We start from the raw sequence: 17,452 nt of genomic DNA, 5'->3' as shown, positions 1-17,452 counted from the left end.
GGTTTCACGCCATCCACCACGACATCCGCGCTCAAATCACCACGCGCCCCACCAATTAACGAACCATATTATAGCAAGCATGAGGAGAATACCCCATGTGACTCTACCCTCCCTAGCAACCGGGCCAATTTGGATGCTTAGGAGACCTGGCTGGAGTCACTCAAAACACCCAAGGATTCGAACCAGTGAACTAGCAAAATTCAGGGGTGGTAGCCAGCATCTTTTAGCACTGAGCTACCCAGGCCCCCCTCTGAGAGATGTGATTTGTTACTCGGTTGCTAGGGTAACCCCATCTGGTTGCTAAGCAATTTCAAGTTGATACTCAAAAGGCTCCTTGCTACCCTGAGTCAAATGAAAGTAACCCGAAATCTCTATGATGTTCTGGTGCAGAGATATGTGATTTGGTACTTGGTTGCTAGGGTAACCCCATCTGGTTGCTAGGCAGTTACCAAGGTGATACTTAACATGGCTCCTTGCTATCCTGAGTGAAATAAGTCAACCCGGAAGTCTGTACGATGTTCTGGCGAAGTGATATTTGATTTGTTACTTGGTTGCTAGGGTAATACAATCTGGTTGCTAAGCAGTTACCAGGGTGATACTACTCAAGGCTCCTTGCCATCCTGAGTGAAATAAGTCAACCCGGAAGTCTCTACAATGTTCTGGTTCACAGATATGTAATTTGTTACTTGGTTGCTAGGGTAACCCCATCTGGTTGCTAGGCAGTTAGCAAGGTGATACTTAACATGGCTCTTTGCTATCCTGAGTGAAATAAGTCAACCCGGAAGTCTCTACGACATTCTGATCCTGAGATACCATCATTGTGATTTTGAATGGAAGTCAATGGTGTTTGCTAAATGGTTGCTAGGGCATGGCTAAGTAATTGCCATGATGATACTTGAAGACTGATTGCTCACCCAGTTAAAACAAGCCAACTCTCATGTCTCTAGGACATTCTGATCAGAAGATATCACACTCTAAGTGAAAGCAATAGAGTTGGTTGCTAGGGTGCTCTAAATGGTTGCCAGAGCATGGCTAGCCAGTGAACAGAGTGATTCTTATTGGCTGCTTACTAACCTGACTCAAAAGAGCCAATCCCCAAGTGTCTACGACATTCTGTTCTGAAGATATCCTTCTGAGACATTTTGAATGGACGTTAATGGGTGGTGGTTGCTAGGGTCCCATAAATGGTTGTTAGGGCGTGGCTATGCCATTTCCAATGTGATACTTAAAGAGTGATTGGTATCCCGATTGAAATGAGCCTGACCCCATGTCTCTATGTTATTCTGTGTGGGAGATATGATCTGACAACTTTCTTGCATTGACTGCCAGAGTAGGAACAAAAACCTCTTCACATAGTACCCTATGTAGTACCTTTAGTACCTTTTGGGACAGTTTTTTGCCCCCTTTTTTACCCCCTGGGGTACATTTTACCCCCAAACACAGGGTATGTTCGAACACGGCTTGCCAGCACAAATCAAATGAGAGCGCCCACATGTGGCTAAGACATTCTGCTCAGAAGATATCACACTTAGCCATTTTGAATGGAAGTCAGTGGGGATGGTTGCTAGGGTGCTCTAAATCATTGTTAGGGTGTGGCTAACCATTAAACAGAGTGATTCTTATTGGCTGCTTACTAACCTGACTCAAAACAGCCAATCCCCAAGTGTCTATGACATTCTGTTCTGAAGATATCCTTCTGAGCCATTTTGAATGGAAGTCTATGTGGGTGGTTGTTAGGGTGCCATAAATGGTTGCTAGGGAGCGGCTACACCATTACCAAGATGATACCTAAAGACTGATTTGAAGCCTAAGTGAAATAAACCCGCCCCCATGTCTCTATGACATTCTGATTGGGAGATATGATCTGACAACTTTCTTGCATTGACTGCCATAGTAGGGAAAAACATTTTTTCAAATGTGAGTGGTGCTTGCCGTGGCAAAATTTCTCAACACAATGTCCCACCAACTGCCCCAAGTTGAAAGAGGCAACCCCCATGACAGTAGGATGTTCTGGTGCAGAGATATGTGATTTGTTACTTGGTTGCTAGGGTAACCCCATCTGGTTGCTATGCAATTACCTGGGTAATACTAAACAAGGCTCCTTGCTATCCTGAGTGAAATAAGTCAACCCGGAAGTCTCTACGATGTTCTGTTGCAGACATATGTGATTTGTTACTTGGTTGCTAGGGAAACCCTATCTGGTTGCTAGGCAGTTACCAAGGTGATACTTATCATGGCTCATTACCATCCTGAGTGAAATAAGTCAAACCGGAAGTCTCTACGATGTTCTGGTGCAGAGATATGTGATTTGTTACTTGGTTACTAAGCTAACCTCATCTGGTTGCTAAGCAGTTACCAGGGTGATACTTAACAAGGCTCCTTGCTATCCTGAGTGAAATAAGTCAACCCGGATGTGTCTACGATGTTCTGGTGCAGAGATATGTGATTTGTTACTTGGTTGCTAGGGAAACCCTATCTGGTTGCTAGGCAGTTTCCAAGGTGATACTTGTCATGGCTCATTACCATCCTGATTGAAATAAGTCAAACCGGAAGTCTCTACGATGTTCTGGTGCAGAGATACTGTATGTGATTTGTTACTTGGTTGCTAGGCTAACCCCATCTGGTTGCTAAGCAGTTACCAGGGTGATACTTAACAAGGCTCCTTGCTATCCTGAGTGAAATAAGTCAACCCGGATGTGTCTACGATGTTCTGGTGCAGAGATATGTGATTTGTTACTTGGTTGCTAGGGAAACCCTATCTGGTTGCTAGGCAGTTTCCAAGGTGATACTTATCATGGCTCATTACCATCCTGATTGAAATAAGTCAAACCGGAAGTCTCTACGATGTTCTGGTGCAGAGATACTGTATGTGATTTGTTACTTGGTTGCTAGGCTAACCCCATCTGGTTGCTAAGCAGTTACCAGGGTGATACTTAACAAGGCTCCTTGCTATCCTGAGTGAAATAAGTCAACCCGGATGTGTCTACGATGTTCTGGTGCAGAGATATGTGATTTGTTACTTGGTTGCTAGGGAAACCCTATCTGGTTGCTAGGCAGTTTCCAAGGTGATACTTATCATGGCTCATTACCATCCTGATTGAAATAAGTCAAACCGGAAGTCTCTACGATGTTCTGGTGCAGAGATACTGTATGTGATTTGTTACTTGGTTGCTAGGCTAACCCCATCTGGTTGCTAAGCAGTTACCAGGGTGATACTTAACAAGGCTCCTTGCTATCCTGAGTGAAATAAGTCAACCCGGATGTGTCTACGATGTTCTGGTGCAGAGATATGTGATTTGTTACTTGGTTGCTAGGGAAACCCTATCTGGTTGCTAGGCAGTTTCCAAGGTGATACTTATCATGGCTCATTACCATCCTGATTGAAATAAGTCAAACCGGAAGTCTCTACGATGTTCTGGTGCAGAGATACTGTATGTGATTTGTTACTTGGTTGCTAGGCTAACCCCATCTGGTTGCTAAGCAGTTACCAGGGTGATACTTAACAAGGCTACTTCCCATCCTGAGTGAAATAAGTCAACACGGAAGTCTCTATGATTTTCTGGTGCAGAGATATGTGATTTGGTACTTGGTTGCTAGGGTAACCCCATCTGGTTGATAGGCAGTTACTGAGGTGATACTTAACATGGCTCCTTGCAATCCTGAGTGAAATAAGTCAACCTGGAAGTCTCTACGATTTTCTGGTGCAGAGATATGTGATTTGTTTCTTGTGTGCTAGGGTAACCCCATGTGGTTGCTATTTAGTTTCCAGAGTGATACTTAATGAGGCTCCTTGCTCTCCTGAGTGAAATAAGTTAACGCGGAAGTGTCTACGATATTCTGGTGCAGAGATATGTGTTTTGGTACTTGGTTGCTAGGGTAAGCCCATGTGGTTGCTAGGCAGTTACCAAGGTGATACTTAACATGGCTCCTTGCTATCCTGAGTAAAATAAGTCAACCCAGAAGTCTCTACGGCATTCTGATCCTGAGATACCCATCTTAGTGATTTTGAATGGAAGTCAATGCTGTTTGTTTGTTAGGGTGCTCTAAATGGTTGCTAGGGCATGGTTAAGTAGTTCCCATGATGATAGTTGTAGACTGATTGCTCACCCAATTAAAACAAGCCAACTGTCATGTCTCTAGGACATTCTGATCCGAAGATATCACACTCTAAGTGAAAATAATAGTGTTGGTTGCTGGGGTGCTCTAAATGGTTGCCAGGGCATGACTAGCCAGTGAACAGAGAGATTCTTATTGGCTGCTTACTAACCTGACTCATAAGAGCCAATCCCCAAGTGTTTACGACATTCTGTTCTGAAGATATCCTTCTGAGACATTTTGAATGGAAGTTAATAGGGGGGTGGTTGCTGTGGGTCCCATAAATGGTTGTTAGGGCGTGGCTATGCCATTTCCAAGGTGATACTTAATGAGTGATTGGTACCCCGATTGAAATGAACTCACCCCCATGTATCTACGTTATTCTGATTGGGAGATATGATCTGGCAACTTTCTTGCACTGACTGCCATATTAGGAACAAAAATGTCTTCCCATAGTACCCTATGGGACTTTTTGGGGCGTTTTTTTGCCCCCCTTTTTTACCCCCTGCGGTACATCTCATATCAAATGAGAGCACCCACATGTGTCTATGTCATTCTGATCAGCAGATATGATCTGACAAAATTTTTTCCAATGTTAAGTCAATGGGATTTTTGGGACGGTTTTGTGCCCCCCAGGGGTGCACCATACCCCCCACCCTTAGAAAATCATAGCACAGGTCTTGTAAATAGACCGGTCAATTTGACACTCTATTTGTGGGTCTACGCCAAACGGTGCGGGACGAGTTAGGTGCCGAAGTTTTGTACAGAAGAAGAAGAATAATAACTAGATTTCTCACCATGATTTCCGAACAACTGCCCCAAGTTGAAAGAGGCCACTCCCATGACAGTAGGATGTTCTGGTTCAGAGATATTGGTGTTGTTCCATGGTTGCTAGGGTAACCCATCTGGTTGCTATGCAGTTACCAGGGTGATACTAAACAAGGCTACTTGCCATCCTGAGTGAAATAAGTCAACCCGGAAGTCTCTACGATGTTCTGGTGCAGAGATATGTGATTTGTTACTTGGTTGCTAGGGTAAGCCCATGTGGTTGCTAGGCTGTTTCCAGTGTGATACCAAGAAGGCTGCTTGCTGTTCTGAGTCATACAAGCCAACAATTAAGTCTCTATGACATTCTGATCCTTAGACAACCATCTAAGCGATTTTAAATGGAAGTCAATGGTGTTTGGTTGCTAGTGTGCTCTAAATGGTTGCTAAGGCGTGGCTAAGTAGTTTCCATGGTGATACTTTAAGACTGACTGCTTACTTAATTCAAACAAGCTAACTCTCATGTCTGTAGGACATTCTGATCTGAAGATATCACACTCAGCCTTTTTGAATGTAAGTCAAAGGAGTTTGGTTGCTAGGGTGCTCTAAATGGTTGCTAGGGCGTCGCTAAGTAGTTTCCATGATGATACTTGAAGACTGATTGCTCACCCAATTCAAACAAGCCAACTCTTATTGTGGAGCGTGGAAGATTTTTCTCCCCTCTCTATAAGAAAACTCTCGAAGTCAGGAGTTCCAGGTGTCATATGTTAGAGATTATTGAACATACCAACAAACCCGAGATGTCAGCTGAGATCTGAAAACCCTCCTGTTTTATGCAGTTTGTTATCTAGCATTTATATTTTTATCAAATGGATTCTGTTTCCCACCATTATTTCATAGAACCTTTGATCTCTTTTCAATGGTGGGAAACTGGTTTTTAATTAAATTATTTGTTCATGAAAGTATGTATTGCTGTGCTCTCCCAGAGTTCTCATGTCTCAGCACCATTATTCTCTGCTTCAGCCAAGGACACAGAGCAATTCTTGCAGCATCAGCAGGTTCAGTGTCCTCAGATGCCCTCTTCTGGGTCACACAAAGTCCACACTTCTAGTAACCTCATACAGTGCATCTGGAAAGTATTCACAGTGCTTCACTTTTTCCACATTTCGTTATGTTACAGCCTTATTCCAAAATGGATTAAATTCATTATTTTCCTCAAAATTCTACAAACAATACCCCATAATGACAATGTGAAAGAAGTTTGTTTGAAATCTTTGCAAATTTATTAAAAATAAAAAACGGAAAAAATCACATGTACATAAGTATTCACAGCCTTTGCTCAATACTTTGTTGAAGCACCTTTGGCACCAATTACAGCCTCAAGTCTTTTTGAGTGTGATGCCACAAGCTTGGCACACCTATTTTTGGGCAGTTTCTCCCATTCTTCTTCGCAGGACCTCTCAAGCTCCATCAGGTTGGATGGGGAGCGTCGGTGCACAGCCATTTTCAGATCTCTCCAGAGATGTTCAATCGGGTTCAAGTCTGGGCTCTGGTTGGGCCACTCAAGGACATTTACAGAGTTGTCCCGGAGCCACTCCTTTGTTATCTTGGCTGTGTGCTTAGGGTCGTTGTCCTGTTGGAAGATGAACCTTCGCCCCAGTCTGAGGTCCAGAGCGCTCTGGAGCAGGTTTTCATCAAGGATGTCTCTGTACATTGCTGCGTTCATCTTTCCCTCAATCCTGACTAGTCTCCCAGTTCCTGCCGCTGAAAAACATCCCCACAGCATGATGCTGCCACCACCATGCTTCACTGTAGGGATGGTATTGGCCAGGTGATGAGCGGTGACTGGTTTCCTCCAGACATGACGCTTGCCGTTCAGGCCAAAGAGTTCAATCTTTGTTTCATCAGACCAGAGAATTTTGTTTCTCATGGTCTGAGAGTCCTCCAGGTGGGCTGTCATGTGCCTTCTACTGAGGAGTGGCTTCCGTCTGGCCACTCTACCATACAGGCCTGATTGGTGGAGTGCTGCAGAGATGGTTGTTCTTCTGGAAGTTTCTCCTCTCTCCACAGAGAAATGCTGGAGCACTGTCAGACTGACCATCGCGTTCTTGGTCACCTCCCTGACTAAGGCCCTTCTCCCCCGATCGCTCAGTTTGGCCGGGCGGCCAGCTCTAGGAAGAGTCCTGGTGGTTCCAAACTTCTTCCATTTACGGATGATGGAGGCCACTGTGCTCATTGGGACCTTCAATGCTGCAGAAATTTTTATGTACCCTTCCCCAGATCTGTGCCTCGATACAATCCTGTCTCGGAGGTCTACAGACAATTCCTTGGACTTCATGGCTTGGTTCATGGCAGTGACATGCACTGTTAACTGTGGGACCTTATATAGACAGTTGTGTGCCTTTCCAAATCATGTCCAATTAACTGAATTTATCACAGGTGGACTCCAATCAAGTTGTAGAAACATCTCAAGGATGATCAGTGGAAACAGGATGCACCTGAGCTCAATTTTGTGTGTCATGGCAAAGGCTGTGAATAATTATGTACATGTGATTTATTTTGTTTTTTTATTTTTAATAAATTTGCAAAGATTTCAAACAAACTTCTTTCACATTGTCATTATGGGGTATTGTTTGTAGAATGTTGAGGAAATGAATGAATTTAATCCATTTTGGAATAAGGCTGTAACATAACAAAATGTGGAAAAAGTGAAGCGCTGTGAATACTTTCCAGATGCACTGTAACCATGCCATTTTACTTGTAGGCTCTAGTTGTTCTCCTAAGGCCTTCAATGCATCATAAATGTAATTAATGAATCTTTGCTGATTGTAGTAAATGTAATTAATCCATTCAGTATTCTTATTAACCGGTATCCATACAAATATAGACTCAAAGTCTGATTTTATTTAATCTCTGGCCTTAAATTCTTGTGGTGTTCCTCTTGGTTGACCAATTGCATCTAAATAAACATTAAGGTCTGGTTTGTATGCTCTCTTTACTCTGCGTTTGTTTGGGACAATTTTTCTTGGTTCAGTCTGGGTTTCAGATTCTTGGGGGTCCCATGTTAACATGGTTACTTCTTGCACTAGTCTTACTCTAGTACATTTTCCTTTCCAATTTTTAGGTAATATATTGTAGCTCTCAACCGTCTTCGTCTGCAAATCCAAAAGTAATCTGCTATGGCTGCTGTTTGTTCCTCATATATTTTTTATTACAGGGGAGACTAGAGTTTGGTTCTAACAATTTATAAGGCAGTTTCCTGTAAGTTTGCCCACACACCTTGTAGCTTCTATATGAGATGGTATGCCAAATCTTGGAATGACCTCTCTGGTCAAAATTTTTTTCACAGTTTGAGCTCCCTGGTCTGCTGATGGTACTGCCTCTATCCATCTGCTGAATCTGTCTATTATCACCAGCATGTATCTTTTTCCTCTTATTGATCTAGCCATGTCCACATAATCCATCACCAGATGTTTAAATGGTCCTTCTGGGACTGGTATGTGGCCTATTAGTGCTGATGTGCCCTTTCTGACATTGTTTTGGGCACAAATTTCGTATTCAGCCAAATATTAATCTACCATGGCCTGTAGATATGAGGACCAAAATCCCTGTCTTCTTATTTTCCTAATTACCTCCTCCCTTGCGCAATGGTCAAAACCATGCGCATCAGAGATTAAAATAGTAAGGAGTGCCGTTGGCGCAATCATATGACCCTCATGAGATCGCCATATGCCATTGCCATCTCTGCTTGCACCTCTGTGTTGCCATATGGTATGTTCATAAGGGCCAGCTTGCTGTGCAATGTCATCTAATTGTGGTTGAGGCTGAAGCAAAACTGATACAGTTGCCATTATTGCTACTTGGCATCCTGAAGCCTTTTTGGCATGTAAGTCTGCAACATTATTTCCCCGAATAACAAAATCATTGCCTGTTTTATGTGCTTGACATTTGATGATAGCCAATTTCTTTGGATGCATCATGGCTGAAATGAGCTTGATTATTTGGTCACCATGCTGAATTGGTGTCCCATCAGTCTTTTTGAACCCTATCTGTTTCCAAACTGCTCCAAATAAATGGCATACTCCATGTGCATTTGTGGAATCTGTATAAATATTAACAGTTTGATTTTTAGCTAAGAGACAAGCCTCAGTCAATTCTTTCAATTCAGCCAATTGTGCTGAGCATGGCTGCTTACAATGCTGTATCACAATTGGAACAAAATTTTTGTCATCTTTTTTGACAACAGCATACCCAGCATGATTTCCTAGATGGTCTCTGAAACATGACCCATCCACAAAATAATCTGCTTCTGCCTCTATGATTGGTGTTGATTCCAGATATGGTCTTTAACGAGTAAAAGCTAGACAGTCTATTACACATTCATGAGGTGTTCCCTCCCCATGAAATTAGCTGGATTTATTGTTGTACATCATTTTATGGAAATGTCTGGGTAAGTTAACAGTGTTGAATATGTCAAACACCTTGCTTGCATTAAAACAAATCTACCTTGCTCTAATAACTTTGTTACATTGTGATGTGTGTAAATTATCACTGGATAGCCCATGGTCACAGTGGAAGCTTTATCATAAGCGAAATATACTGCTGCAAGTCCTTGATAGCATGGCGGGTAGCTTTGTGCTACATTGTCCAATTTGGTGCTATAATAAGCTATTGGTTGCTTTTTTTCCCCACTACAGGTCTCCTGCATCAAGACTGCTGATGCATATCGTCTCTTCTATCTGCTACATATAAATGGAATGGTTTAGTATAGTCTGGGGTTGCTAACACTGGAGCTGTCTGAAGTTCTTTCTTCAATGATTCGAAGGCCATCAATGCATCCGTATCCCATGTTAGTCAAGCTCGGAGATTTTGATGCCTTGTCTGTTTCATCAGTGTTCTTAAGGGAGCTGTTTTAATAGCATAATTTTCTTTCCAATCAGCACTAAAACCTGTCATGCCCAAAAAATTCATCATTTGTCCCACTGTTTGTGGTTGGGGTGCTTTGTTTATACCTTCCAACTGGCTTGGTGATATAGCTTTAGTTTTATGCGCAATGATACGTCCGAAGTATTCAACCTGTGGTAGGCAGTATTGAAGTTTCTCTTTTGAGACCTTATGACCTCCTTCAGCTAATTTAGTGAGCACTTTAACTGAGTCTTGGTGGCATTGCTCTAATGTTGTTGAACAAATCAACAGATCATCTACATATTGTATCAATGTGCTATCCAATCTAAGATCTTCCAAATCAGCTTTCAAAACTTGATTGAACACATGTGGTGAATATTTAAATCCCCGGGGCATTGTGTATGTATATTGTTTACCTTGATAGGTGAATGCAAAAAGGTGTCTGCTTTCCTCTGCTAGAGGGATGCTGAAAAAAGAAGAGCACATGTCAATAACAGTAAAATAATTGGCAGCAGGTGGAACATTAGTCAACAGCGTATGTGGATTTGGAACTTCTGCAGGCCAGTCTTCCGTTACATCATTAACTGCTCTCAAATCATGCACTAAGCACCATTTTGATTTATCTGCCTTAGCAACTGGCAATATGGGCATGTTGCAATGACTTACTGTTTCAATTAACATCCCTGCCTTATTCAATCCCTCAATTGTCTTTTAAATTCCTCCTACAGCTTCCTGTTTTAATGGATATTGTTGTTTTCTTGGTAGTTTTACTCCTGGTTTAAGTTTAATTCTAATTGGATTTGCAGATTTTATTAAACCTACATCTGTATCATGCTGAGACCATAGTTCAACAGGCACATGTTTTTCCATTTCTGACATTAGTTCAACTGTTTTTCAATCTAATTTTTTTTTCTTTAGTAGTCACCACCACCCTTGGAATGCCTCCCATAGCAGTGTAACACAGATTTTTTTTAGGTACTGTATGTTTTATCTGCTGATTCAAAGATTAAAGGATTTTCTGTGGCTTCCCACTTTTTGTTTTCCACTCTTTTCATCATTGGTCCTAGATCTTTTGCCTGAATTCCCTTACTCACGTATAAGGTCATAAGGAGGTGGCCTCTCTGTTTTTTCACTTTTATCATCTACTGGTCTTTTTGCCTGTCTCTCAGCTTTTATTAGTTTTATCCCATGATTTTTAAACAGCTGCAATACTTCTTGTTCTTTTTCTCTTTTATCTTCCCTTTTCTTGTTCTTGTTTTTGGCTTTGTGATTTTTAATCAATGCTTCCATTTCTCTACACACAGCCACATCAAATGTTCCCTCTGCTGGCCATTTTGTGTTTAAGCTCTTTGTTCTTTTTTCCCATTTATTAGACAGCTCTCTTATTGTGTCTTACATATTGGATACATTGAGCACATCTGTTCTTCTGGTGTTGATGTCATGGTTACTTGGTTTTTATTATCACAGTATATGATATAGTTTACCGTACCTCTCTAACCCCAGCTCGTATCTGTCCTTAACTAGTCTTCACCAGGCTGGTCAGACGAGGATCACTAAAAGTATCTGACACCTGACTTCCCCTGGGCTTGTGCTGTGTTGAGGACTTGTTTCAGTTCCTAAAGTATTTTATTAGTCTTTCTCATGTATTTCAGTATAGCATGTATTTGTTTTCTGTTTAATGATTTTACAGGCACTTCCTCTGTTCCTAACCAATGTGAATTGTTCTGCATCCAGATAATGTCTCCTCCTGTTTCTCAAGGTCTCTCACTGTCTGTATCACATCAGCTAATTTTCCTTTGACACAGAAAGGCCTTACACAGAGAGAAACTGCAAGCTAGCTGTTTTCCATAGTTTCAAACTGCATCAGACTAAATCAGAGTATTAAGTCAATAAAAGAATGATTAAATATGTAACACATCATTCATCTCCTCATACATATCTTCACTGGAGGAATCAATTTCCTCCCAATTTGGTCTTTCTGTCCATCTAGGGTAATTATCATTGCATTGTATTGGTCCATTCACATTGATCAGTGTCATCTGTTTCGTTATAGCTCAGATCAAGAACAATTTGATCAATGGTAACACACAACAGAATATTATTCCTCCCACAAGAATTGTTGTTTCAATCATTATACCAATTTTAGCCAACCATGCACCCCTATTTCTTAAACAACTCTGTAAGACTTCTCAGTGGAAGGAGGAGGCGAGAAGCAGATTTCCTGGTTCAGGTAAGTGTTTTATTCTCCTTACTACAGCAAATACACACGTTCAGGGCTCTTGCACTGTTCAATGATTAACTCTCAAAAATATACAAACTACTTCACAAAAATATACTCTTGAAATAATAAACTCATGGCTTCACAATTGGTTCTCTGGTGCCCAGGCTCTCTCTCTCGTCTATCTGCTGTGTGGCTCTATTTATGCCGCTCTCCCCGTGCTCACCGAAATTAGAGACAGGTGTTAGACATAATTTAACTCAGGTGTAAGCACCCTTACCACTTTCTCTCTCTCCGGAGAGATGCTTGACCACGCCCCCGCTGCCACATATCCCCACCGCCCGACTCAGGCCGGGGCGGCATCCGGCCTGCCTACCACTCCCCCCCCATTCCTGGAAAGGAAATCGGCGATAGCCATCTGCGCCCCCAGTCTGTGGACCACCTTGAACTTAAACAGCTGAAGAGCCAGATACCAACGGGTGATCCGGGCATTGGTATCTTTCATGCGGTGGAGCCACTGGAGTGGGGCTTGATCGGAACAGAGGGTGAAGGCCCACCCCAACAGGTAGTATCAGAGAGTGAGGACCGCCCTCTTGATGGCGAGACACTCCTTTTCCATGGTGCTGTACTTAGTTTCCCTCAACGAGAGCTTACGGCTAATGAGAGAGAAGTCAGGTGAATGTAAAAGCGGCCCCCCGCAAAGTGCGGCTTTAACTTGCATGAACGCCTGATGACACTGCTCCGTCCATTGGACCGGGTCTGGAGCTCCCTTTTTAGTGAGATCAGTCAGCGGGCTGGTGACATCCGAATAATTAGGTACGAACCTTCTATAATAGCCAGCCAGCCCCAGGAACTGTTTCATCCCCTTTTTGGTCTTGGGCAGGTCACAATCACCACTGTCTTGTCAATTTGGGGACGCACCTGCCCGTGACCCAAGTGGAACCCCAGATACCGTACCTCCACCCGTCCAATAGCGCACTTCTTCGGGTTCGCTGTGAGTCCCGCTCGGCGCAGCGATCTCAGATCCGCCCTCAGATGTTGCATGTGCCACTGCCAATCATTGCTGTAAATGATGATGTCATCTAAATAGGCAGCGGCGTAAGCTGAATGCGGTCTGAGGATTCGGTCCATGAGACGCTGAAACGTAGCCGGGGCCCCAAACAAACCGAACGGAAGTGTCACAAATTGGTGTAATCCAAACAGTGTGGAGAAGGTGGTTTTCTCACGGGAAATTGGTGTCAAGGGGATCTGCCAATAACCCTTCGTCAAATCCAATGTCGAATAAAAATGAGCAGTGCCCAACCGATCGAGCAACACATCAATGCGAGGCATTGGATACGCATCAAATTTAGATACCGCGTTGACTTTCCTATAATCCACACAGAATCGCACAGACCCGTCGCTCTTAGGCACTAGAACAACAGGGCTGGACCAATCGCTATGGGATTCTTCTATTACCCCCATATCGAGCATTGCATCCAATTCTTCCCGAACGATTTTCTTCTTGTAATTGATAGGGGTGGCTATGTACCACGACCCCCGGCTCGGTCTCAATGTGGTGATGGATGAGGTTTGTACATCCCAGAAGAGGGGAGAACACATCCGCAAACTCCTGTTGCAACCTAGCAACCTCCGTGAGTTGACTCGGTGAGAGGTGGTCTCCGCAAATGACCGGGGTGAACTGTTTATGTTTTGAACTCACCTCCGGTCCGAGCTCTGCCTTCTCGGGAACTACCGTGGCCAACGTCACGGGAACCGCCTCCCTCCACAATTTCAGGAGATTGAGGTGGTATATTTGACATGCGCCCCCTCTATCGGTTCGTTTAACCTCATAATCGAGATCTCCCACTCGTCGTGTGACCTCAAAGGGTCCTTGCCACTTGGCGAGTAATTTAGAGCTCGATGTGGGAAGCAATACAAGCACTTTATCTCCCGGTGCAAATTCCCTTAGCTGAGTTCCCCTGTCATACAGTCGGCGCTGTCGTTCTTGAGCTTGGAGCAAATTCTCCTGTGTTAGCTGCCCCAAAGTGTGGAGTTTTGCTCTAAGATCAAGAACGTACTGAATTTCATTTTTTCTGTTTGAAGGTCCCTCCTCCCAGGCCTCTTGCAATACATCAAGCACACCGCATGGGCGTCGCCCATACAGCAGCTCGAATGGGGAGAAGCCAGTGGAGGCTTGCGGGACCTCTCGTACTGCAAATAACAGGGGGTCGAGCCATTTATCCCAATTTCTAGCATCGTTGTGCACGAACTTACGAATCATGTTTTTGAGGGTTTTATTAAATCGTTTCACCAGGCCATCCATTTGACGATGGTACACGCTGGTGCGAATCGATTTAATACTCAACAATTTGTACAGCTCGCGCAGTGTCCGTGACATAAACGTTGTGCCCTGATCGGTGAGGATTTCTTTTGGAATCCCCACCCGGGAGATTATTTTGAAGAGTGCCTCCGCAACACTGCATGCTGAGATGTTGCGAAGAGGCACTGCTTCCAGATATCACGTTGCATAGTCCACTAGGACCAATACAAAGCGATGTCCGCGTGCTGACCATTCTAATGGCCCGACGAGGTCCATTCCAATTCTCTCAAAGGGGACCTCGATCAGAGGGAGAGGGCGCAATGGCGCTTTTGGGGTGGCCGGTGGGTTAACCAGCTGGCATTCGCGGCATGCCACACACCACCTGCGGATATCGCCGCCAATGCCTGGCCAATAGAAACGGGCTATTAGATGGTTCAGTGTCTTCCTTTCTCCTAAGTGACCCACCATGGGATTATAATGAGCCGCCTGGAATACCATTTCCCGACGGCTCCTTGGAATCAAAAGTTGGGTTGTATCCTCTTTGGTCCGAGTGTCCTGTGTCACTCTATACAACCGCTCATTTATAATTGCAAAATAGGGGTATGAAAGGGCGATGTTAGGCTGGAGTCGTTGACCATCGATGACTCTCACTTGGTCAAAGGCGTGTTTGAGGGTTTCGTCTCGCAACTGCTCCAAAGGGAAATCCCCCCTCAGGGAATTCCCTGAGAAGGGGAGGGGCTGCTGCCTCTCCCCCTCACTCGACATTATGACGTCGAGGACGGCCCCGGCTCCACCTCCCCTGCCAGAGCATCGCACATTGCACATCTCCCTAACTTCATACAGGACCCATCCGTGCAAATTCCCTTTAATAAAACTCTAAAATCAGGCCAATCAGTCCCCAAAATCAGCAGATGGGTGAGGCGGGAACTAACCGCGGCCTCCACTCTATGCTTTTTCCCCTGGAATTTAATCGTCAGGGTCACCACCGGATACTTGTGAATATCCCCGTGCATACATTTTACCCTCACCGTTTTAGTTGTGTCCAGTGCCTTGGGTTGAACCAAGCGTTGGTGGATAGTGGTTTGATTACACCCGGTGTCCACCAACGCTTGGTGAGTACCCCCCTTGACACTTACCGGTATCCGGTACGCTCCGGCTCGGTCGGGGGCAGCCTGGGGGAGGTCAGAGACCCGCACCACCGTCCCCAGCTCCATCAGAGGGCACTGATCCTGGAAGTGGTCCGGGTCCCCGCATCTCCAGCAGGCTGGCCCAGGCGCTACACCCGCACTTGTGTCGGCGGGCGCCCCCCCTGAGGGGGAGAGCGGCGGGACATCGGGATAGGGGTAGGTGTCGGCTTCCACACCCGGGGAACTGGTCTCAGTAGCTGAAGTCCTCCTCATCTGCGTGGGGCAGGAACGGGACCTGGAGAGAGAGCAGAACGAGAGGATATAGGGGAGGGGAATGAGACAGGGGGAAAAGAGAGAGAGAGGGAGGGCTCTTCCGCCCTCGGGATCGCCGCCATGTGGTCCTCCGCAAGCCGGATGGCTTCCTCCAGTGACGCCGGGTGGTGGCACTGGACCCACTCCGCCATCCCTTTTGGCAGTTGATGTACTAATTGCTCCAGTACCACCTGGTCAATGATCCCGTCAACGCTGCGGTCCTCCGCTAGCAACCATCTTCGGCAGGCGTCGCGGAGCCGTTGGGCGAAGGCAAACAGGCGGTCGGAGTTCTCCAGCTACAGGCTCCGGAAGAGCTGATGACTTTCTTCCGGACTTCGACCAACCCGTTGCAGGATGGCTTTCTTTAAGTCTCCGTAGGTCAGGAGGCTCGTCCCTGGTAGTTGTTGAGCCACGAGCTGGGCTTCCCCGGACAGCAGCGGTATGAGTCGGGCCGCCCACTGGCCAAGTGGCCGGCCCCAGATCTCGGCGATGCACTCGAAGAGATCCAGGAACACCTCTGGGTCAATCGCCACCCCCATCTTCTGTAATGCAGGCGGGGGTAATGGCATGTGGGTATCTGGGGTCGCGGCTGGGGATGCCTCCTGGCTAAGGAGGCTCCGGATCACCTGTCGGTCTTCTGCTTGAGCGCGCATGAGCTCCACAAACCGCCGGTCTTGATCTTGCTGGAGCTCAAGCAGGGATTGCTGGTGGCTCCGATGCAAGCCTGCGATGGTTTGGAGAATCTCAGCCAACTGGGAGGACTCTACGGGGTGACTTCCGTCCATCTTCGAACTTTTTCCCGGGTTTCGGCACCAGTGTAAGACTTCTCAGTGGAAGGAGGAGGCGAGAAGCAGATTTCCTGGTTCATGTAAGTGTTTTATTCTCCTTACTACAGCAAATACACATGTTCAGGGCTCTTGCACTGTTCAATGATTAACTCTCAAAAATATACAAACTACTTCACAAAAATATACTCTTGAAATAATAAACTCTTGGCTTCACAATTGGTTCTCTGGTGCCCAGGCTCTCTCTCTCGTCTATCTGCTGTGTGGCTCTATTTATGCCGCTCTCCCCGTGCTCACTGAAATTAGAGACAGGTGTTAGACATAATTTAACTCAGGTGTAAGTGCCCTTACCGCTTTCTCTCTCTCCGGAGAGATGCTTGACCATGCCCCCGCTGCCACAAACTCCATTTAGATTGTTATAAACAAACAACACAAGCAATTTTAATCTTTAGTCACCATCATGTTTTTTTCCATTCTTCATTGCTATTAAAATGTACATGAGTTCAATAAAAGCATAAGTAAAAGTAATAAATCATCTTCCAATCTAAATTAATTATCATACAAACATTCCCAGGTTTGTTTCATACTTCTTTAATAAGTCAGACACTCCCTTGTCTTCAATGGCTCTCAAAACTTTACCCCAAAAACCCAATCTATAAATCATACACAGGGTATGATCCCCTGATGGCACAGTGACAGAATGCTTGCTATTTAACACTGTGATAAGTTGTTTTAGTAAAGCAGTTATTAAAATGCATTCGGGCTGAGTGGAACTCACACTTTTTCGGGCAGGTCTCTTCTAGACCTCCCTTTTGATGCTTCTGACCTAAGAGCATTCATCCACTTCCTTAACCCATATCAAACCTTCTTGGGCAGGTTTCCAGGGTGGTGATGCCCTGCCTTAGGTTGCCCCCTTTTCTTTTTTTTTGCCCATGGAGAGTCT

This window comes from Myxocyprinus asiaticus, chromosome 35, assembly GCF_019703515.2.
Source record: "Myxocyprinus asiaticus isolate MX2 ecotype Aquarium Trade chromosome 35, UBuf_Myxa_2, whole genome shotgun sequence".
In the NCBI taxonomy this organism is placed as follows: Eukaryota; Metazoa; Chordata; class Actinopteri; order Cypriniformes; family Catostomidae; genus Myxocyprinus; species Myxocyprinus asiaticus.
Note: the sequence above shows the minus strand (reverse complement) of the source record.